General features: G+C 31.0%; 1 protein-coding gene across 2 annotated transcripts in view; it reads right to left on the reverse strand.

Moving 5' to 3' along the window:
• The window catches only part of LOC106458307 (phosphatidylinositol 4-kinase beta-like), a 77,993-nt gene that overhangs the window by 44,928 nt on the left and 6,499 nt on the right, over positions 1-26,566 (reverse strand). The window contains exon 1 of one of the 2 annotated variants that reach the window (XM_013917804.2): positions 2,008-2,238. The exons of the other annotated variant lie outside the window; for it this stretch is intronic. The gene's annotated coding sequence lies outside the window, so the exon portion shown is untranslated. Of the gene's footprint in view, positions 1-2,007; positions 2,239-26,566 lie in introns of those variants that run through there. 2 annotated transcript variants of the gene reach the window in all.

Genomic DNA, 26,566 nt, shown 5'->3' on the forward strand with positions numbered 1-26,566 from the left:
GTACCACAATGAACATGTTTAAAAACATGCACAATAATAATACTAGGAAGAAAATTATCATCATCACATGAGCTTAATACAAACACTGAAGAATGCAGTGTTCAAAAAATAACTAGTAAAAATCTTTATTTTATTTATGGTTATCTTTTCTATACATTAAATAAAATTTCAATTAGAATAATTTGGAATACAGTATCTTATAAAATTGTTAATAAAATAAATTTAATGCTAATTAGTTGGGTAAAATTATGAAGGCAAATTGAAATAATAAATTATAAAAATATATTAGTAATTGTCAGACAATTAACTACGATACAAGCCAGTTAGAAGACTTGAAACTTGTAATTATCAGACTGCAATGAATAATCGACTGAGTAACCCTGTTGTCACAGGTATTTTCAGCCTAACCTGACAACATCATATGATAATTGATCACAATATCCTGATGAAACTGGTCTTTCTGCCCACTGTTAGTTTTTTCTCTTGCTATATCTGGTACAGCTAGAGTAATGCAGAACAATTGAATGTGTAGGTGTAACACAAGAAAACCAACACATTTATATAATTAAACCCCTTGCTTCTAACAGAAAGTAAAATGTTATCTTAAACAGAATTATGAAAGGTATCCTAATAGCCAAGTAGCACTTTTTCCAAACAGGTTTTATTGTGTAATATAAGACAATCTGAACTGTGAAAAGGTAGTGTCTCCCAGTTCCTTTCACTAAGTTCACCACAGAGCCTACATGTGTACTGTAAACTTTACACTGGATATTACTTAGTTATCTAATATCCCAGCATACCTATATTCAGTAAGCTACTAGTCTATGATAACTTTTTTAGAATTCAGCTTTCAAGCCACATGCTTCGCAATTTACTTTGTTATTCAGCCAATTAGTAAAATGTTCTTCCCTTTATACTGTAATGGTTAGTTACACTTGCTTCAAAATACAATAATGAAACATATAATCCATGGGTTTTTACCAAGCAACATTTAACAATTAAATTAAACAGTATAAATGCAAAGAAAAATTTCATTTTTTCCACACACGCACATTTTCTTCAACTTAACCAAATATGCACATGGTTGGTGTGTACTAGAGAAGGATTGTTTACTATAATTCTGAATTAACTATGTGTAACTACACCAAATGTGATAAGCTATTAGTAATACATACAAGACTACTGTACACAAAAAAATCAGATGTGTTACAAAAGTTGTGGTCAAGGCACATCTATGAATTGTCATTTACATTATGACTCAGACTGACAAGTAAATGTGCAGGGTGATGTTCAGATTAAAAATAAATATTCCTTTACCCAGTGTACATTTGCATATGTGATTTGCATAACCTCTAGAGCAATCAAAATGTATAACTACAAATTTTTCAATATACCTGTATAGTGTCTGTAGTATTTACTCTCCTTTACCACAAACTGTGCTAAACCAGCAATGCAGGGGAAAATGAATAGCTACTAACTCTGACATCAAATACATAATACCATGTTGAATGGCACTCTGTAAAAGGTCGTAACATGCGCACTTTGACTCCTAATTGTGCACACTGGGGTTAAACATTTTCATGTATTTGGCTACTAAATATTCTTGGCTTCAGCATTCCTAAGCCAAACACTAACTGCACAACAAAAGCTCCCTGCTGCCACTACCGATTAATACTGAAGTTTGTTAACGACCTCACTAATATTATCGAAACTCCAAATTATTACTTATTTTATGAGCATGAATCTTAAATTAATTACTTGAAAGCCATTCACCTCGGATCAATCTGTTGGTTATTCAAACATGACAAAATTTTCATTTAAACTGTATGTCATTTCAAAGAACCTGAATTTTAAGTTAAATTGCAATTTAGCTTACAATTTACAATACTGATGGCTCCGTATTACTGAGTACGTTTGACCTTTACTTGTTTAATCAATAGAAGATATACAATCCTTCATTACAACCCTTTATACATTATCACGACTTAGATAATATCAATTTATTACCTTTAGTTTGATTATAAAGGTGGTAAAAAGTCCTGTCCATATGATTACATGTTCCGGAACGGTCACCATTCAAAAACTCTAAACGATTCTAAACAACATCAAAAACACGTTCTTTAACAAGCAAACCAGGAACTCTAAGAGAACACAATGTCTACGATACAATAAAATATTCCAGCTTCAGCTGTGACGTGAGAACCTGTCCCACATCTGCTTACGTCAACTTCACATGCAACGTGCACTTCCATAAACTAATGTACGTCGACGAGTTCTCTGTATTTACCTCTATACAAGAACACACCCTATAGGAAATGGTAGCGCTCTCTAGCGGAAGGCTGATATATACAGAAAATTTTCTAGATTTTTACAAGCAATGACAATAATTAGATCTTATCCCTCCTTTTTGTGATTCGATTAATTAAAAAAAATTAGTACCACGATACATTCATTAAACTAATGAATGCATTCAAAATGTAACTTGTAAACAGGTGAGTGGATTTCCCAGCCAAATATTTAGTCAATATATAACAAATACATTTCAACAAGCATATGCGCACAAAAATTCACCTTGTCTTAACTTGTAACTAACTACATGGTAAATCTCGTATACGTTTTTCCAGGAAATCGAAAAGTTTAAATGCTTTTTTAAGAATTTTCGAGAAAAACTATACAAGGACTATCTGTGCATAGTCGTCCTTCTTTTGTATTGACAGACAATAGGGAAGACAGCTTGTCAACAGTATCCACCGCTAATTTTCTGGATACTATTTGCATGGCCGAAAAGGCGCCACTCTTATAATTATAGCACACGAACGTCCCTGAAATGAGAAGAGCGTTTTTGCGTCAAAAGTATGTAAACCATAAATTGTCGGATTCACAACTCGGTCGCGCTAAGTCAAGTATGTTTTTACATTAAACGGATTATTTATCTATGGCACTTAATTAAATAACTTCTACAGATAGTTTCCGTAATAAGGCCTATTGTCGAACGTATTTATATAATTTTTCGAAATGACTGGCAATGAATATTGAGTATGTAGCTTGAAGCAATGAGTTTCTTGCCTTTATGTACTCTTGCAATAACTTAGTGAAATATTACAAAATAATGACACTAAAAGAACAGAAATATTTTCTGCGCATAACTAAAGATTACGATACTGAGCGTTAAAATATTAAGAGGAGACATTCACAATCACAGATTAATAAATAGTTACAATATTATACTATTAGTGTTATATTTTCACACCTCGTAGGTTATTCAACCGAACTTCTTAGAGATATGAAATAGGATAATAATATATTTAACCCGTTCGCGTGTTCTCAATCAATGAGATGTAGTAATCAGTTTTCTTGCAGTCTCCTCATTTTCCATTATTTTAATGCAAAGAATTTATAAATATCATAAACTGAAACTCCTTTACTAAATTTTCTTCCAACCCCGTTGTAGCCTTCAGCTTTGATTTGGTTTTTCTTCCATGAAACAGACGCTGATCAGATTAAATACACAGAGATGTGTTCATTAGCGCCTCGTAGTGGAATATAAGTTCTAACACTAACATTTACCTTCATCATAATTTTAGCAAAAATACTTTTCTTCCTAATGATAATTTTTTATATTTGGGTCAACGTTTTGGAAAACAATCTTTAAACTTATTACATTCGTGACGTTCTATAGTACATGTTAAACAGGTTACGTTTGTTGCGAAATGCACTCGTCAGTGCCTGAACAACAACAAAATACATACACATTAATATTAACATTCTTTGAAATTTTATAGTATCTTTGTAGTTTCAAAAACATCACGTAATTATACGTCTTTAAGACGTATTCTAGTACACATAATCAACATTTTTATGCACATTTTACTATGAGGATGATATATTTATGTGTGTGTGTGTGTGTTAGATCATCACCGTTAAAATTTTTTTGTATGGTAACTGGAAATTGTCCGACGATGTACACGGGATACTCTGTTTTAGGGTTTTTGCCAGAGGGGAGATAAAACACACACACACCACAAAATAGGCCACATTTCCCTTCTTTCCTTTATAGACTTTTGGCTTTGAATTTAAAGACACAAGTACCAAATCAGTTAAATGAGTCAATCATTACCTTCCAGAAAGCTGGGTATGCAAAAAACATTTGATGAGGTCATTAGAGATTTGATAAAACAAGGAAAAGGAACATTATCTAATATTGTCCTTTATAAAATGTTTCTTTCTCAGTTGGTACCCTCAGTTAGTTTATACAATCAGAAGTAAAAATAAATGCACTAAATATTTTATTTCACATTGCCTGTTCTTTGCCAATGAAAAACAATAAGATGACTAAGTGAAACAGTCCACTTGAATTAGAGTCATGTTCTGAGTGAGTGTAATTTAAAGGTCACAAGAAAATGACTTAGACTACAAACTACCAAGACTACAAATACACGTTTCTTTCAAGAAATGTAATAAAATTATCAACATCCGATTTATTTCTCATCGCTGTGCATCACGGAGCTGGACATCATCTTATCTTGTGTTGTAGAGAAATACTTCACATTGTTTAAAACTTATGCTTTACCTTACAAAAATTAAAAACCTTCAGCTGCTTTGAAAGCATAAGGCACCAGCCATGACAACACATAGACGTTTTCATCATAATTCAAAACAAATATATATATATATATATATATAATTTATATATATATAAATTTAAGTTTTAACCACCAAAGTACTATCAAGAAGCATTTCATTTGATACCAGATCTTGTCAGGTTGGGGGTACAAAGAAATCAGTTTTTCTGACATTTTATTGTAATAGACAGACAATAATTCTTTAATTTAAAATTTTAGAGAACTTACCAGTTTAAGTACCTTACATAAGATTCAAGTTGTTATTCCAGTCTATATATATATATAATGACTAAAGATGTGATTAACATCTTTTATTTACCAGATGAAATGTCTATCCTTTTTAGACTGGATCAAGATGAAAATGATTATTCTATATATACTAAATACAATGTTTCATGATTTTTTTTATATACTTGACACACATGTGCATCCTTAGTATCTTATGCACAATACAGGTATGTTTCATTTTTCCCTTTATACTGGACAAAAATGAACTTAATTATTTACCATAAATACACAAAAACATATTTCATGTCTACATACTAATTAAGGATGTTTTATTACTATATGTGTGCATATTATGTAAAAATACATTTTTATTATAGATGTATGTGCTAACACATACTTGACCATGCCAGTAAAACTGTAACAAAACAATGTACAATTACATCACTTGTACAAAAGTATACATAGTAAAATTTTACATTGTATTGTTCCTGTTTTGCTGTCATAATCACATATTTGTTAGCATGTACATCTATACTGAAAATGTTGTACTTTTACAGAATTTTCTCATGCCAGTTGTGCAGAGCTAAGTAATTGCCTGTATGCCTTTGATGTAATAGTATATATACATACATACACATCAACACACACTAAGTACAAGTTTATTTTATCTGTTATATCAATAAGTAAAATGGTATTTTATTATTCCACAAGACTAAAAATAGGTTTTTCTTTTGTTGTACAACTACACTCCACATCTTAAATGAAGCAATTTTCTTTTCCTCTCAAATCAATAGAAAAGTGTTGTGTCCTACACATTCTAAATAAAAATAAAATTGTTTAATACCCTGTATAATAAATATAGGCATTTTGCTATTCTCTACAATTTGTGTGACGGTATATATTTTGTACTGTGTGTTCTGGATAAATATACTTCATTTATTACCTTAAGGTGCTAAATATGAGTTTAGATCACAGGATGATAACGAAGAATAAAGCTGTATTACCTCTAGTTATAAGTTATACCTAATCTTTAGTGGCAAAACAGCATGTTAAATAAGATTATGTAATACTGAAGTTTTCTGAAGCTTGCATAGTTGCACCTCTGGTGGTGAGATGGGTAGTAAATAGTTTATCTTGATTAATACAGGTTTTTGTTTAGTATGATTACTGCATTCCTATGGTATCCAATGTCATATCTTAGGAATAAGGGCTTCTTCATATGACATTAGATTAAACTTTTATGGTCTCTGCAAATGAAAACATATTCTCCATGAACATGAGCTATCAGACAGAAATTTTGTATGAGCACACACACAGTCTAGTCAAAAAAAAAAAGAGGTACAACAAAGATTAAAATATATGTTTATAAATTAATGTTTTAATCAACAAAATATGCATTTTACAGAAAACTAAAATTTAATAAACATTATTGTCCAAAAATTTTTCTAATTTAAATAAATAAAACTTCATATCAAGTATGTTATATACAAAATAATAATAATAATAAAGACAAAATAGGTTAATATACAAAAGATATGCTGATATTTAAACTCTCAGACAGAGTACTATTTCTACCCCAGGCTATTATAAAACAATCTTATACCTTTAAATGTACATATGTATTTCTACTCCAAACAAAATGAGCAAATTTGAACCCCTTCAATGATCTAATATATATATACACAGAACTTCAATAATAAGAATAGGAATTAATTGCAAGGCTAATTTAAATAATCTGGTTTGAATTTAACCTAAAGATACACATTTTCTAGGTACTGTGCAATTACAAAAACAATGTATAGCACATTTTTCAAGTAAATGCACTGATCTGCCTGAATCATAATGTGTTGATGATTACTGACCCTTATTTCAACCTATAAACTGTTCATTATCATTCAAAGTGTAAATACAATAAAAACTTCAACATGCACAGCTGTTAAATATCCTTGGTTGAAATAAATTTATAAGTGTGCTAATTATGCCATATAATGTGCTAATATATTTCCAATTAATGGAAAATTGTTTAATATTTCCATTTTCACTATGCCTCTATCATTTTGTTTAGCAATCTATACTTCTTTTACAGCTTCAGCTTCTTTGTTTGTAATATATAATTATAGTTATAGCTTTTATCCATCTCATCATACTCACATTTAATAATTTATACTATTTTATGTTTATTAACTTATATCTTTTTAAAAATGCATTCTAATTGATTAAAAATTTTCTTATTGATTCTTATCTTTCTTAGTCGTGCTATTTTGTTATAGTTTCTAATCAACTTTATTTCTTAAATCTTCAGATAAGAAAATTGTTGATATCGTTTAGAAAGAATAAAAAATGTCTGTGTAAGCCTTACCATTATACTTATATTCTAATGTTAAGCCTTTTATACCCAATAAGGAAAATCTTAACATGCTAACACATCATCTGAATACAAAATCACTGTATCATTCATACTGTAGATACCTTAATGACAGAAAAAAGAATAAACAACTTTTTGGTGATGTAAGTAACAACACACTTCATTTTCTTTTAGTTTCATTATTATTACTGGTTTTAACATTTGAAGTAATTTTTATTATTATTATTACTTTTTTACATTTCACATTGTTATTTTAGTATATGGATTTAAAGCTAACCTAAATCTCCTTAAGTTATTATTGTGATTAAAACCAAAAATAGTCTATAGTAAGGGTACCCAACTGCTGAATTATATGCATTATTATAATTACAGATTTGAGATATCTTATGTAAGGATTTGTGCTACGTTACTTTTTAGTTATGATTTACACCATAAGCGTACTTTTGATCAAATGTTATTGATAATTCGACAGGTTTAGATTTTTATACAAATTTGGATAAAAAACATTAGCAACAGCAGAAGTATTGCAGCTGTTACAACTGTGAGCTCTCTTTTATCCAATAATGGAGACCAAGCTTTTCTGAAACTTTATACAAGTGAAAAGGATGAAATGAGCAACTTAAAAACAACAGTCTTCAGATCTGTAATTGCCCAGTAGTTGTGGACCTTTGACAATGGATTTAAAGTTTCTTTGGATAATATTAACATTTTACATATATAATGCAGTTAAGGAGTAAGTAAATACATTAAAGCTTGTATTCATATTAACGAATAAACTAGGTTAGGTACTTATATTGGTAAGAATGAAGAGGTATCATTAATGCTTGGCTTTAAATATCTCATCAATGAAGTATCGTTGATATGCAATATTTTTAATTCTCTGCTGGGCACAGAAAGCTGAAGTCTATCACAAAGAGTAATTTCCTTCATTTCAGATATTCTTTGACTCAAAGTGCCAAATGGTATACCTGTTTACAACAGATACATGTGAATATGTAAACAATGTATTACTGTCATAGTGGTGGAATTGAATCTTTCACCTCGAAAAACTTTAAACGTATAACAGGTTTAGAGATGACCCTCAGAAAAATTTTTGGATATGAAGATTTTCATATTTCTAAAAAACCTGTAAATGGTAAGAATGTTGTTAGATGTAATTTATATACATCAAACACTACCACTTGGGTGGTATTTGCTTTTCGTAGATATTCCTCTGTAATTTTGCTAATAGTTTTCAGGTAAACAATTCTTCCTGAGGTAATTCTTGATGTTATCAAGTTCTAGATGGAAAGCCAGTTTTGTTCTTATTTTAAAATCTTTATTAACTAACACAAAATTTAAATTCTTCTTAAAAAAAAAAGTGTGAAACGTCTGTAGCTAAAATATAAACCTGAAAAAGTTGGTTTATGAATAGTGAAAGTTTCACCTTATGATTTAAAATTTAAAATCTAAATATGTAGTATAGAATCTTCATCTTCTTCAACAGTTAGTTTAACGTTTTGATGTTTTTCATTTAAATATGATAACTTCTGAACATGATGTTCATGTTGGAAGAATACAAAGGTATCAGCATATATTTTAAATAGAACTGGCTTAAACTCATCTGGACACTGCTATAACCATACATTCTCTTGGTAATAGAGAACAAATTCTCACTATGCAAGGGAATAATTTAAACACTACTGCTTCACCAATCATTTGGTCATAAACTTTTGCTTGAAACATAAAATGTGATTCATCCATTGTAAAATGAAGCAGTTTAAAAAAACAACTTTAGTTAAACCCTTGGCAACTTCAGAATTCTCAAAAATCAAGTAGTGCACAGATCAATTACTTCTTTCAACAGGATGTTAGCATATTATGATTCTATTTCAAAAATAGTATTATACATGGGTTCAAAGAAATTTAGATTCCCGATATACTCAGAGAATTCAAAACTATCTCTGAGGGTTCATTAATAGTGAATGGTTTTATAAAATCAACCAAAAAAATGGAAAAGTTATGATTATGTGTACCTATGTTAAATACAATGGTTGAATGAGATAATCAGTTTTATAAAATTTAGATAATTCATAAATAATACCAAACTGTGAAACTATGGGTTTAATATTATTTTAAACCTCTTAAGAAGTTACACAACTGTTTTTAAACTTATGCAGACATCTTGGTAATTTATCCTCTCTTCTCAAAGTAGGATCACTATACCACTGCCTTTATCAAGTTTTAAAAACACCATGCATTTCAAAGGATTTAAGTGCTTCAAAGTCCTAAGAAGATAAATTATGTTGAGAATCATTCAGTTCGAAAAAAAAGTGAGAAGCATTTAAGACCAAACCTGAAATCTCAGTGGCAATATTATTTAATGACCAGTTTCCATTTATGTAAATACTTTCTTTCATTAACTGTTGTAAAAATATTTCAAAGAGAGCAAAGATGTTTGTAAAATCTAATTTACACCCACTGACAGAAAACTCCACACCTAAAGATACACTCTTTCTTCAGCTTCAATAAGCATATAGTTAAGATAAATTATGTATTACTTCAGATGGATTCTGAAAAAAAAAAACTAATCTCCAAGTCCATGTTGTTGTTTTTTAAGCTATTTAAGTTGAGTAATTCTAATTCTACAAAGATGTTTATTAATCTGAGCTTCTATGTTGTTTATAAATTCACATGATCTTTACACACACACACACGTGCTTCAACATCTGTAATGGGCCACTTTGTAATATAAACCTCAGCATTCTCTGCTCAGCATAAAATGAAAAACATTGCAAATTATGGACCTATTTGATTATACAAAACCAGCCATAAATGATACTTCTTCATCTTTTCTGACATAGTCATTTTGGTAAATTCAAATTTCTATACTGTCAGGCATGAGTATTTGCCATATTTATTTCACCCATTTTATCTTCTTTGTTTACAATAATTTTTCAATATCAACAAAAGTAATTTATCCAAATAAATATTTCTTATGATCATTCTTTAAGTTCTACATTTGATAGATTTAATTACATATTAAGAAAACACTATTTAATAGATAGTCACAAAGAAATATTTGATACAACAAATTCCTCTATTAAGTGGAAAATAAAATACAGAAGGAACAAACTTACATAATTATATCTTTTCTACCATTCTGAAACTATTTTGAAAAAGTTCAGTATGGGTAATATTGAACTGAGGCATATCAATTCATACCTGCTACTTTTGGTGCACAAAACTTATGGAACTTTCTACATTTTACATACATATTGAAATGGTCATTAAAAAACATAATGCAGTTATAAACAATCCCTATAATTATGGGTATTATTATTTATGCATTCTTAAGTAAGGTCCAGAGGAAAACTGAAGTTAAACAAAAAAGAAGTTGAACAAGGTACAACAAAAACTAATGAAACAAGTTTTTCTTTTTAAATATTATTCAAAGAGATCATATATTATTACAAACAAAACATTTTAAAATAATGGAAAAACATCTATTATCTCTGTGAATATAAAACGAGGAAACTCTACAGAGCACATTTTTTTTAAAGGGAGAAGATCAGTATGGCTGTTACACATGGTCCTGACAAAAAAACAGTACAGTGCATTACGGCCAAAACAAATTACTTGACCTAATTACACCCATGTAAGTGCACACACACATGCATAAGAACAGGCAGCAGTTCTATATCAGAGGAATGGAATTCAACTCAAGCATTGCACCCAATAATCCTCCTTAAAATATTTGTATATAGTACAATAAATTATCTACAGACACAAGCAAACTTTGGATGAAGTTCAATGTTTGGCATAATGCCACAAGTTCAACTTTTCTGGAAGTGGGCTTCAATCTGTCCTATTTTCTTAATCAGATCCACCTACATAAAATGTAACTAATACTCTTATGAATATTTTAACACTTATACAAGAAAAAGGCATAGAGAAACTAATGAAATCCGTTATTTTATTTTTTATTTTCATACAAATATTCATATCTTCATTATATAATGTGTTATTACAACTTCAAACACAGTCCAAAATATTATAGTTACAGATATTGCTATTATGGATGACAAACATCACTCAAGGACTAAAAACTGATGACAATTATTTTACATATGCTAAATAATTTTTTTGATACATATTTTGCCATATCTATTTGACCCATTTTATCTTCTTCCTTTGTTTTAACAATAATTTTTCAACATCAACAAAAAACAGAGGTTTTCAGGTTTGTTCATATGTAAAATAAAATCATCAGTCTTATACACAAGAAGGATTCACACTTCTTTGAATATTCTAACTATTAATTCTATGTATAATTTTAGAAAACCTTTTCTTGGCTGTATTTTGTGTCACAGAAGTGTGTCTTGTTGGAGCTAGTTTTTATCACTGGTTAAACATCATTTAGGAAAAATATCTGTGACATGTTTCATAATTTAGTGATATTTTTCCTGGTAAAATTATAATGGATATTTTTATAGTTACTAGCAGCTCTGCGCAAGTGCACGGACACAAACACACACGTATATATATATATATATATAATTAAGACAATAATTTCTCTAATTTTTAACTGTTTTTCCTGTTTGTATTCTTCTTTTCACCATTTTATAAATTTTCTTAAAACTTCCACTAATAAATTAACATATATGAAAAGCATATGATCAATAGAAGTGCTGTGAAAACTTTTACTAATGTACATAGAAATATTATGATAAATGCTTCATTCTACCCCATTGCATGAATTATTTGCCATGCTTGGGTGAAATCAGATCACATGGTAAGGAACATTTTCACTGTTGCCTTGAAAGTCAGACAACAAATTGCATCAGTGTTGCCCACTTCTCAAAAATGTTGTCATGAATGCATGACATCACAGCATAACTTTGCACACAGTGAAAACACACACCAATTCACTTATGCCTAATTTCAAACATTTTTTTAAAACCCATAAAATGAATGTTGACATATCTTATGGCATAAGCCTTCAGTTATTCACAGATGAAGAGCTTCAGAGTCATTTAAGGAACAGAAATCTTGAGAGATGACAATATTTTGCAGCACAGTAAAAACACATTGATTCATTTAGACCTAACTTTCAAATAATGTTGGAAATCTCTGCAACACCCTTGGCAAATTTTACACTGAAGTTACAGTTCATACTTTATAAGTTTATTGGTATGATTACATGATGATGAGATTTTATAATTTGAAAATTAAACAATTTCTGTATGTTATTGGTTAATTATTGATTACTAAAATGATATAAAATCTTTAATGCAATATTAAACTTCAAGATTTACAGGGATGTAGGCTAGGTATACTATATGAAAGTGCTAATTAATCAGGTTTTAGTAAAACTGAAAATAAAAGAAGGGGGAAGAGGTAGAATAAAACAATTACTGCTTTATTAATACATATGTATATTTGCACACATAATAGATCAATAATGATAATGGATGTGCTGGGCCAAGGGATCATCGAACCAGCACTTTGGGACATGTTATTTGCAGATGACATAGTCCTAATAGATACCACCAGGGAGGGAGTAGAGCAGAAATTGGAGAGATGGAGGAGAGCGATGGAGGACAGAGAACTTAAGGTCAGTAGAGAGAAGACGGAGTATATGGTTTTTAATGGAGAAGAGGAAATGGGGGATGTTACTTTACTTAACGATAAACATAAAAGGGTAAACACCTTTAAGTATCTTGGGTCCTGTGTGGCATCAAACGGTACACTCGACTCTGAAATAAGCCATAGAATCCAGTCGGGATGGAGAAATTGGAAAAATGCGTCGGGAGTGTTATGCGACAATAAGATCAGTGCAAGGGTGAAAGGAAAGGTCTATAAAACTGTTGTGAGACCTGCGATGATGTACGGAGCGGAAGCCTGGCCCATCAAAAAGGCTCAAGAGAAGAAATTAGAGGTAGCCAAGATGAAAATGTTGAGATGGATATGTGGAGTGACAAGGCTTGATAGGATTAGAAATGAGAGGATTCGAGGAACAACTAAAGTGGTGGAAATATCGAAGAAAGTTCAGGAGAGAAGATTGCAGTGGTATGGGCACGTGATGAGGAGGGAAGATGATTATATAGGCAAGAGGGTTTTGGATATGGAGGTGGAGGGGAGAAGGAAGAGAGGAAGACCAAGGAGAAGATGGAAGGATTGCGTGGATGGAGATATTAGAGAGAAAGGCCTTGTTGGGGACGAATACGAAGACCGAGGAGAGTGGAAACGTGCTGTCAAAAATAGCGACCCCGTATAGATACGGGAAAAGCTACAGAAGAAGAAGAATAGATCAATAATATGCCACAAATACACATTCACACAGTGTGATCAAAGAAGAAAGAAAAAGCTGTGATTCATTCCTCAAACACAAACAAAAAATTATAATTATAACCATTACTACATGTGTACTGTCAGTGCTGAAAAATATATTGCATGGTGATTTTTGGAACTAATGTTTTTTTTTAACCTTGTAAAATCATCAAAATATCTTTACAGATGAACTTGTTAGGATTTATCTTCTGAATGTTAACATTTTCTTTACCTGAAAATATATTTCCTATAGGTTCTCACCTCTTCACACAGATTAGCTATTTTCCTCACGTGTTTGCATGTTCTGCCAAAGAGATTTGCATACCACTAGCCTTATGTGAATTTGCACCAATGAATGAGACAAAAGCCCTTCATCAATACCTCCATGCGCACCAACTCTCTCAATGCATTTGCACTCATGAATCTTCATTCTTTGATGAGGTAAGAAAATGTGCACCAGAAATCTGTGTGGATGGGAATTTGTGAAGAGATGAGTATCTATTGGAAATACATTTTCAGGTAAGGAAAATGTTAGAGCTTCTGAAATGATTTACCTCATCACACAGGTTAGCTGGAATCCCACACTGATAATAGTGGAGAGACCAGTGTAAAATTTACCTAAATGAGCACCCTTCATAAAGCATCCAAAGGATGCTCATGGGATGTGCCATCTGATGGCAGGAGTTCCATAGGGGCATACCTGTGGTATACTGCTTTCCATCTCATCCAGCACTCTTTGCCCATATAGGAAAGGGAAGAGGCAAAGAAGCCAGAGTTGTGTCACAGGGAGAACAGAATTAGTACATGTCCATCCAAGTACTTGCACAAAAGGTTTTGGATAGCCAAGCTGTGTAGTGTGGTTAGGGCTCCTTCATACTATACCACCTTGTGTGCTTACCTCAACTCTACCATCAAACTCATTGAGTCAAAACCAGCAGTGCGAGGAGAGCACTTATGATAAGTATCCATGCTCACTTCAACTCAACCATCAGCATTTATGGGACTGACTCAGCTGCAGGAATAGAGCACTATATTATATATAGTATGGATACTTATAAACCTCAACTTGACCATCAGTCTCTACAGGCCTAGTGTCAGCTGTAGGCGATACATCACTCTGCTATCAAGCTCTACAGGATTTACACCCGGCACAGGAGGAGGGGACATTTATTATGTAGTAGGGACTGAAATTCAGTGTTATCATCTCAACTCTACTTAACAGACAGTGGCTGCAAGATAAGGGCATTTAATATATATATATTGGTTTTGCATAGTGAGTGCTCACCTCTACCCAACTGAACAGAATTTATGGGATAGATAATCTGCAGGATGAGGGTATTGTATTATGCAGTGCATGTGCACCTTGACTCTACTGAACAGGCTCAAGCTGCAGGAGAAGGGCACATGTGGCATGAACGATGTATCATAGTTATATGTTGGGTGATCCACATTACACCAACAGTGTCATCACTTCCCCACTTCTAAACATATTGGAACCCCTTGTTCTAGCCCCAGACATTAGGTCCCAATTGATGAGGATTCTCGATGATCCATCACCCCAGTGGCTAAGAACTGGCAAGTGTGTTCCATACTCCACTCCAAAAAGGGGAAGAAGAGCTAGTATTGGAAACCCAGTGAAAGTGCCTGGACTCACCATTGGTCCTTTAGTCCAGAAAGTCTTTTATTAGAGACAGTGCAATTGGTGACCCCAAAACCCTAGTTTTAAAAGCCATCAAGTGCAAGTCAAAGAAGTGGACAGAAACACCTCTCTGGCACTGGCTTTTTCCATGATAGTCCATAGAGTAGGTATGGTCTAGACTGAACAATAAGTTGAATATAGATATATTTATACCTCAAGTGATCTTGCAGAACACCCCATTTCACAATGGGCACATGAAGAACCTTGGTGGATGGTACGAGTGCTTTCCATTATCCTGGCTCAATGCAGCTTTTGAGTAAGTATACCCTAGAGGCAACACTAGTTGCCTAGTGGGATCCTACACATGATATAGGGTGAAAGAAGAAATTGTATACCCACCAGTCTAAAGACAGTGGGTTGATTGGAGGTTGCCATTTGTGAATTTGTCAAAAAACATAATTTTTTTACTTCAAAAAATATTTTTAAAAAAGATAATATCGAAAAGTGAGTTATTTGGTTTATGTCAGAAAATTAAAAATGTCAACTCTAAAATACTTTTTAAGTTAAAAGTGTTGAAATATCAATAGAAGTAACACACAAAATCTCAAAATTTTCTAAAAATATTTTATCAAGGGCAAATAAATAAGAAAAGCCAGGAGAAACTCTGTTTTTAGGAAGAATAATTTAGAATTAAATCACTTTTTTAATCCTAAACTTTTTATATGAAAATGTATCATACAAGTAACACAACTGCATTTTTTAACATTTAGAAACAATAAAATATGTATTTACTTATATATTTCAATCCTCCAGTCTGCTTTGCAGAGTTTAAAAACTTTTACATTATTTATTCACTTATCAGTCCTGTTCCAACAATAATGTGTACACTTTTCCATATTTGTTACACCACAGAATTCACCATTATTTTGGGTTTTTAAAAATATGTTTAAGACTATGCAGGGTTGTACAAGTGTTGTATTTATAACTATGCAGTTACTCAAACACTTCGTAACAAGCCAAGAAAAAGAATAATCAAAACTTGTATTATTTATTAAACAAACGAGTACTTATAAGGTTGGAAAGCCATTAGAAAATGAATTAAACAAGAAAGACTATTTAGGTAATATCATATCATTGTATTAATAAGTAACAACACTACAACAACTCTTAACTTCTCTACACTAGATGAAGTAATGTTTAATTTTTACAATGATGGTATGAACAAAGTTAACTTTTTAAAAGTTAGCTGTGTAATATTGTAGCCAATTTTTGTTTGTATTTATGAAAGAAGACTTCCATTATAATACTGTAGTATTCTGGATTAATCATTGTTGACCATTTAATCTAAAAGTAACCCAAACATGTCACAGTTCAAATAATGTTAACATATAATGTAAATTATTATCTCAATCAGGTTATAAGTCAGTGATTTCAAAACTCATATTTTATATCTAGTAATGTGAATGATATGAAAATAAAAACAGTTACAAACAAAAGGTTCAAACATTTTAATTAAAAAGTTACTTATAATGATTAAGAAAAACATTATAGCATTGGGAAACAGGATGCTTGTCTCCAAACTTTTTTAAAAAGGTTGTTACTTATACAGTCATACCATTTCCACTCATTTGAGACATCAACAATATGAAAAACATCTTTCTCATTAGCATTCTAGCTTCTAAACAATTAAAAATCAATTCTGTAACATGTCTATGTTATACAAGCTGCTGATACCATAAAGAATATTAACTTTGATGAAAAATCATTAAAGTCTAGACACATTACTAGTATCTTGAAAACCAAGACACAAGAATTTACCAAGGTAATGTTTAATTGATGTTCATATTGTTGCATTAGCTTAGAAATAAACAGTTATTGGTAAGGCTGTAACTGGATTGCTGTAGACTCCACCTTGGAGGGTTTAGGGCCAAAATATTGCATCCACGTATAGAACATTAAATAATACGGTTATTAATTTCTGAGAAAATGGGTGGAGGAGGTTTGGCTCCCCTGGACCCCTCTTCTAGATCCATGCCTGCCTATACAAGATTAAATAATTTTACTATAATGGCCATAGCACTGTATGTCAGTATTTATGTATGTAACCAAAACTTCTGCACCACCTACTGAATGGCACCACAAACAAAAATTCATAAAAGATTTCACACTTTGGGTATTCAAGATTCAGACAATTAGAAAAATAACTATGGTATATGCAACAACCATTTCTTTATACTAGAACATAATTTTGATTAAAAGTATTCTCCTCACAACAAGAACCCAACTTTCACTAAGACTGTATGAGGGTTTGATTATATCTTCATTGATGAAATTTTTAAATGTAGTGCTAACAAACTAGTGTTCTTAAAAAAAAAAGTATTATTTTTCAATAAACAGCACCATATTTAATATATAAAAACATTACAGTTTAATATATGATTAATAATTACTAGCACAAACAGCCACTAGTAGGGTGGCATTTCTGAACCTCCTTCACCCCATCCCTGGATATTCTTAGAAAAAATACATTTATTGATTCATGGAAAAATGGATGGGTCCATATTCCTTTAACCCCCCCCCCCCAGATTTGAATCTGCTGATACAACATTAAAGTTATTAAATTAAAAAAAAAATAGACGTAGCTTTGCAATAACAAAGACAATGTGGGGAAGATTAGTATCAATGGGAATCAATCCCAAAACCATAATATCATGAGGTACCCCACCCCCAATTATGTAGCTTTGTGCTTAACAACAAACAAACATATTAGAAATATTTCAATTACTTGGATAACTAGAATAATCAGAAACAGCAAATGTTTGGAAACCTGAATTTTGAACAGTTAATTATTTTCATAACAATCGATTTAATCATAATTTTAATTAATCAACTGTTGGAATAATTAAAAGTAGTAATAATTGAAACAATTAATTTTGGGTAATTAAATACTGGAATAATCAAAAACTTGCTATATGTAATTAATTATAATTTATGTTACATAAATTAAATGATTAACTGAAATTATGATTAAATTAGTTAATGTCACGGAAACAAGTGTACAATTATATTTAAAACAAATGTGCCAATCTTTTTATTTATTGAAAAATGCATAGATGATGACCCCCAGAAGATGTCTATCATATGAAATAATGGGTACTTCGAAAAAATTTTCAAATAAAACTAGGTGAAAATAGGATGATTAATACCACGGTATAATGAGTTAGTGGTTCAAAAAGTTATGAAGCTTCTTATTAATTTGCTTGTAAGGGGAAAGAACGTGCATCACATTGTCAAAAATGTTGTACTTTTCAATTAATCATATATAAAACAGTAAAGACCTCTTCAATGAATCAATTAACAAATATCCCTAATTCTCCACCTCTATTATTGGGTTAAGCTATTATCCTAGCTACTTTGATTTACTGCTGGTTCCTGAATGTCAGATATTTGGCAACACCTTCTTCAATGTCACCTAAATTATAATTCATTATATTTTTTAAGTGGTTTTAACAACCTGTATGTTTACATGTTCAAACTTATTTATAATTATGAGTACACAATTTTTTGGTTTGTTCCTAATCACTTAAACCATATCTTCTTCACATTTCTAACAACAAGATTATTTTTTTCATTACTTTTTTACTATATTTTACATTTTTTATCTCTGACTATTGTTTGCAAAAGAAAAAAGGGGTTGAAGCCATTGAGAGCTTTTCTAATTTTTTTTTTAAGTAAGTTGAAAGCTACTTAATTGTGATTATCTTATTATAAGATATAAACTGTGGAGCATAAACAGTTTTTATAAATAGAATTAATGTGTGGTGAAGTGTGATAATTTTGAATAGTATGTAAACAAACAATTTAAATTAACTAAACAAGTTAGTAAACACCCACTTAAGCTTAGCATAAAAATCTCACTCAGTGTATTAATTTCCCACTGGTCATCTATAATGCCACTGGGCATGAAGACCAAAGCACAAAAACAGCAAGTTCATCTGACAAGGATGTACAGTTTGTGTTTTTAGAGACAGAAAACAACTCGCATATCTGTAAACCTTAACTGAAGTCTTCACTTTGGGAAACTACTTTTAGATTTTGTTATGGATAACATTTCTAAAAGTGTTGATTAAAATACTAAGCCTTACTCTGCTTACAAACTGGTACTAGTAAAACAACATCATTATTACAAACAGAAAAAACTCAAAATTACAGGCTTCAGCTTCATGCCCAATGTTATTATCTCAGTAATGTTTTACACTATACACTTGATGATACGATAAAAGTTATTTATTTGTATGCATAAATAGCAAGTACCAATTATATTTTGAAATTGTTTCAAGTATGCAAAATGAATCATGAGAGACTACTTAAATTTTTTATATAAGTATGAATTTCCATGCTAATTTAAATATATTCTAGCAGATGTTATAATTTTGTGAGACAAGTAAAACATAATACAGTCTACAATTATTACAAACTTTAGAATAGACATACATTTTATGCAAGTTATATTTAAAAGTTTCTCAACCATAAAATGAAGAAGGCTAGAATAAAAGTATACATATTCACCATAAGTAAAATACCATCTCTCATTTCTTTATTAAACTATATCACAAACAACTAAAACAATAACTCTCCTTCTATCATACACTGTCAAATAGCATGATATAATCTGGAGGAGCTGCACCCAATCCAACTAGTCAACAGTAATCTAATTACAAAAAGAACAACTACCATAAGACAAAATATGCAGTCAAATGGACTGTGTCATCCAAACCATTAGATAACAGCATTATTAAACAAATATAACTAATTGTTAAATGAAGAACTTAAAAATGTCATCACTCTGAGCTTGATAAATGTAATAAATCAGTGGTTGTATTACCAAATCACTAACAAATGCAAGCTTTGTGTAAATGACCAAAAGTTATTATTCTTTAACCCTACATGCATAGAATAGGTCCACTGGACTGATCCCACATTGGAGAACTGGACATTGTTATGCAAGTGTCCTAATTCTCAAATCACAGGTTTGAGTGAATGGACAAAACATTTCACTTTCTTTTAAAAATCAGTGATGAATACCAGATGTATGTTTTAAATTTAATCGATGGAGATCACTGTTATGTGTTAGAATATAACATTTTCAGAATAGTAAACTATTCATTATTATTCAAAAAACGACAATTAGTGGCTTGGGTCATAATTGCTTAATGCAATTTCCCTTTATTGATATATCTAAAATATGCCAAGAAACATAATAATAAACAAATTGAAATTTCAATACATTCTTATAGACTTATTGAAAAAATCAACTGCCCTAAAAAGTATTTTCATTGTAATAATTAATGCTTATTATTGTAGCACTCAAGGCAAAGGGAGTAAAGTCAGTTATTTTCAATAAAGAAATCCAGCTCTCCATGAAAGCCATCTACATCATCAATAATGTTCTCATATTGAAGAACAGATCAGTAGAATGACTTGCAGTCATTTAGGATGAAATACTTTAGGATCTCAGATCATCATACTGAGCCACTAATACTGTCTTCCCCTCAGGCCACATCAAAATAAATTAGTGAAAGGAAGGCTGGGGCACCTCCTAGTATAATGTGAAATATTGAGCTACTGGGTCACATTTTCTAACAAACAGGTATGCATGAATATTATAATGGGTTAACTTTTCTTGAGTTGTCATTAGCCAGTTAACTATTTTTACCCTCAGTGTCCACTTCTCTTTTGACAACTGCTTTCTCCAGCTCAGCAGTAAAAAGAAACTCTGATTTATTCATCTCAATGACAGTGAATGGGTTCCTTGGACAGCATATCTTTATCACATTTTGGTAGTCACCTGCTATGTTTAGGCATTGCTGCTTTTTCAGTAGACATTCAACATCATCAAATTTGGAATTATTAAGAGAGAAAACTGTGTCCCAAAGCTGTAAAACATAATGTGATGATCTTCAAGAAGTCATAATTCTGAAGGAGGTGTTGGAGAAGCAAGGTTATCTTTACATTTTAGTGTTGGCCACCACATGAATCACTCCAAAGTTCCAAGTCTTCTACATCTCCAAGAAATTCAAGGACATGTTTCTGAAGACAAGCACCAACTTCTTGTGCTCCTCATCTTGCTTTATTTTCAAGAAGCATCCTTTGTTGGTGGTTCCACTATGAATGTGAAGATTACATAGCCAAAGTTGTCTTTTGTAGAACACAATGTTAGTCTGCAGTCTTGGCAAAGGGAGGGTCTTCTGTAGATCAAATGTGAGAACTTCCAATTTCGGCATATTTTTGGCATCAGCAAGATCTTTCCTCATCACAGATGTTTCAAGTTGAGCTGCAGTGAGGTAAGTATCATGAATATTCATCAGCTCTGCTTTCATCTTTGCAGTTGTTGCATTTTCTAAATTGATGTTGAAATAATAACACACCTTATAAGTGTCCTTACAAATTCTTTTGAAATAAAGATTGAAAAGAGATGTAAAAACTTTTTATAAGAGGCCACTGGGGCCGATTTTCATGATCGCACTTATAAAGATCATACAATAATAATAATGCAAGGTTAAGGTCCGGACTTAACTATTCAAAAATCATTTGACAAACAAATATTATGTCATTTATAGCATGGAAAGCTTTAATTTGGGGAACATCTTCCACCTTCTTAGGATCATTAAACTTCTTAAGAACGACATCAATGACTGCTGCTTGTTGCAAGTGTTTTTAGAAATGTTTTTTTTACAAACCTTCAGTGTCTTCACAGGTACAGCTTTATTTATCTGAATGTCCATATTTCTGCTTTTAATTTACCTCCTTTATGATTGCAGCAGTGAGTCCAGTACATCTTTCAAAACTTCCCACTTCCTAAAACATGTTGAAATACCTTTTGACAATCCTTTGTTGAAACTCTTTCACATTGAGTTTGCATGCACATTGGAAGTTTACATAAATGTTTTTTTCACTGTTCTAGCTGTCCATTTATTATTGCATATATTTTATTTTCATTACCTTTCTTCTTTTGCTCAGATAGAGATTCTGATTGTTTTTTTCTACCATTCTTTGGATGATGTTGAGTTAGTGGCTGATCAGCACCATCTAAACAATATTAACCTCCAAATCTTAAATAAAATAACCATATTCTCCTATATCTGACTAACAGACAAAGAAAGAGCAGCTATTACCAGTACAACATCTCTCTAACCTAACATCCTCCTCTAAAACCTCAACAATGTCATCAACATATGCAACAGCCATGTTTTGTAAACATCATACTTAGTGTTAGTCAACATAATGAGCTTATAACAGTTCACATGTATACAAGTTATGGAATGCACGTACATGCACTAGCTGTTGGTTGCTACACAAGTGTAGTAACCTTTGTACTTGTATAGCTAAAAATGAGTTGCGGTTAAGATATGCGCTCTTGGTTGTTACACAAGTACAATGACATTTGTACTCACTCTTTTATCTTATGAACGTGTGGTAATTAAAATTAAAAATTTGCACTGTAAAGTGCTATTTACTATGTAGAAGGTAAAACTATTTTGCACTTTTTCATATTCATTTATGATCTTACCTCTCAGTGGAATGAGTTATGGGATTTTTTTTAGTCACTGATCAGTATTAGTTTGTAGACCCAAAACAATGGTATGTGGTATTAGTAAGTGCATGCTAACGAAATTTGTCAGGTTATCAGTACACATTACAAGGCTTTCATATGCAAATATCAAATTCAAAATTAATTCTGTTAAGCAATGTTTTTCTCATGGCTTTTTTTCTTTTCACATGTTGCCTATCCAACATGCAATGTAATTTTCATTATAAGATTAAAATACTTTTATGCATCAGAAAATTTTCAAATTTCACATGCAAAACTCTTATAATGTTCAGATAGTTATCAAACATATTTTACGAAAAAACTTTATATTTTATCTATTATTTTTTAATAACGAATCTCTGTACGTGTTCGGTTAATTTATGCTCTGCCCACGACAGGTATGGAAACCCGGATTCTAGCATTGTAAGCCCACAGACATAACGCTGTGCCACTGGGGGGCAGGAAATAATTATAAATTATGTTCTAGAATGACCACAAATTATAACACGAAAACACAAATGTTTAAACAAAATAACTTGAATCTCATAACATTAGACATTTATATATATTTGTTATTTTTATTATATTGACCTTTCAGCCATGCCTGGCTAACAATACAGAAGTTAGAATGACGTGGTACAAGTGTACTCATGTTACCGTATCCGATAACGTAAAACTGACCTTTAGTCTTTAGAAAGTAACTTGTCTTGGCTGTGTTTTAGTGGACTAGTATTTTGTAAAATACAGTCACATTTTTATTATTATATATTATATATGTATATAGATTATTGCTATTTTGAAATAAGTTCTCAAACTTATTTCTTAAAACATAGAACAGTAAATAAAGAAGTAAAGCAAACAATTATCTCTTCTAGTTACGACCTTTTATAATATACCAATAGAATAGAATTCCACTATAATTTATTAAGCTTGATAACTAAGCTGTATTTCAGCCTAAAAAAATATGAAATTTTGAGCAGACTAAAGATTCAATTACCAGCATGAAGATTTGTCTTGAAAGATGACACTGTAATATTTGAAAATGAATGAGAAAGCCACTAGGGGGACATTCATCAACACTATCAATCCAAAACCCTGTATTATCATTACAAAGTTTCTCTTAATAGTAGTACTATTGGTAGTACTTAATAGTAGGGATCACCAATGTTTTCAAATAATTCACGAGCCAAAAAAACACCCTATCAAATTCCTAAGCAAAAACCGACCATTCAGAGTATTGGTTACAATATATTAGGGTTTGAAAATCATTTAAAAATTTATCCAACTAGTATCACTTGACTTGTTTGTTTACTTTTTATTGCAGTAACAATCCCTGCTTTCCATTAAAAAAAATGTTTTCCCTATTTATCTCATGTAAATAATATTGAAAATTTGATTACAATATTACTTGGTTAACTTTTCAAAAGGTGACACGTATCATACCATCATCATAAAATGAAACATGACAGCAGATAGCAAGGAGAAGTTACGGCATTGTTAACACATCAGAACTATATTACCTGAATAAAACGTCTAGTTTTATTCTTATTCATTCCCTAATGGTTTTCAAACTTTGTTAGGTTAAGTTATGATTATCAACACTTTTATTTTACAAAATAAATTGATATTCTAATTTTTGCATTCTTTGACTTTAAATTTAGGTTACTTGAAAAATATCGAAAATATTAGTTTTTACTTTGGTTAAGTATGCATCAGCCTATAAATATGGGTTATGATTATTTGCTTCCTTTGGTTGGCTACAAATAATCTGAATAATTGAATAGTTGTAGATAAAACATTTAAATCTCCAACATTATCATAAATATGCTTAAGATCATGTAAAACAATACTGAATTGTCTGGAAATGTATACACAGTAATGTTGCAACAGATGAGTGACAAGTGAATAAATCTTTCATTTCTAAAAGTTCAATAATGCAAGAGCTTAACTCATAGCCAGTATCCCATATACTAATGTGAATAAGCATGTTGTTCAGGTGTTAGTCATTAGGTACTGTAGGTTGTGCATTACTGTTTACACTTAATCTGAAATAATGTTGAATTGGAAATTCACTATTTTGATACAGTACGTAAACAGGTAGGCATTGTGATTGAAAACAAAGATTTGTAGAGAGCAGCTGTTAAAAAAGTGCATTTTTTTAACAATAGCACGAACTCAGATACATTATTATATTTAGATGTAATTTATCAAATAGAAGGTATACTTTAATTCATTTTCTGTATTTTTTCTTGCACAGTATACAATTCAAGTTAAAACTGCTGTTTTAGTCTTATGACAGCAATGACACAGTAATTTCAAAGTAGTATTAAAAATTAATTATGTAAAAAATGTACTCATTAGATAGTCAAAAGTATAACAGTAAAACTTGTCCTGAGTGTTGAGAGGTATGAACTGGCCACCACAGCCAATTTTAGATTTTTAATTAAAAGATTCTCTAACCACAGCTTCTTTAACTCTCTCAGCATAGGCTCAGTCCCAGTGACTGATCTCATAAACATTTTGTGCTTGCTTGTTATAGTTTTCATGCTATAACTTTTAAATTAGTAAGCGTATCTTCACAAAATTTTGCATATTATCAGTAAACATTACAAGGCTTTTGTACACAAAATAAGATTTTTCATCAAGTTTTAAGATTTCTTAAGTAATGTTTTTCTCATGCCTTTTTATTTTTGAATGTTGACTATCCAACATGCAAAGTAATTTTTTGACTTTAAGATTAAAAATACTTTTCTGCATCAGAAAATTTTCAAATTTCACATTATAGCTGTTGCAATGATGCAGTGCAGGTGCACTTATGTTACTGTATCCAAGACTATAAAACTGGCGTTTACAAAGTGACCTGTCTTGGGTGTGTTTTAGTGGACTAATATTTTGTAAATTATTTTTGTACTTATTTGTCACATTTCAGATATATATACACTATTACTGTTCACAAATAAGTTTTTAAACTTATTTTTCTTAAAACATAGAACAGTAAATTCGATGATGAGGAACCCACTTTGAGACTAATAATGGTTGGAGACGGCTTGAATGGGTAATGAAGAAAACCTTTAATATAAGTTTAACACAACAGCAAATATACAACGTTTCGACAAAAAAGTATGTCAAACAATTATCTCTTCTAGTTACGAACTTTGTACTCGTTTGCTGCTTGCCACAGGTTGCTAAGCCTATTATCAACTTTTGCACGTGGAGGATGTGAATCGAAATACTTTTTTTGGGTTTTATGTATACATTTTGAAATAACAAAAAATCATAAATTATAATATCAGTACCACAGAATTCCACTACAATTTAGCAAACTTGTAACTAAGCTGTATTTGAGTCTAAAAAAAATATTAAATTTTTAGCTCACTTATGTCTTACTTAACAGCTTGGAATCTAGCATAAGAAAGAAATTGCTGCACAAATACTTCACAGAGGCTAAGAAAACCATTAGTGGGACATTCTGAGCTTTCGATTGGTTATACACGTCAATAGGCAAAATAGGTGTACATAAGCAGGTATTTTCAAAAATTTAAGAGGTAGGTGGGACCATCTTGGTTGATTCAATAAATACATTAATATCTCAGATAATAGAAAAAAAAAGGAGGTTCTTATTTTATATTTTAGCTTGTCAATATCAATAACTTGAATATCTAATTTGTAAGAAACTACAGTCTTCGTAATTGAACATCAAGACCATCTAATTTAATCCAACTTTGCATTCAACACACCACGTGACACACAAAAATCGATAATTAACTGTGTTTTTTTAATATTTACTTTTAAATTAAGAAATTTCTAAT

The sequence above is a fragment of the Limulus polyphemus genome, unplaced genomic scaffold (assembly GCF_000517525.1).
Source record: "Limulus polyphemus unplaced genomic scaffold, Limulus_polyphemus-2.1.2 Scaffold441, whole genome shotgun sequence".
Classification (NCBI taxonomy): Eukaryota; Metazoa; Arthropoda; class Merostomata; order Xiphosura; family Limulidae; genus Limulus; species Limulus polyphemus.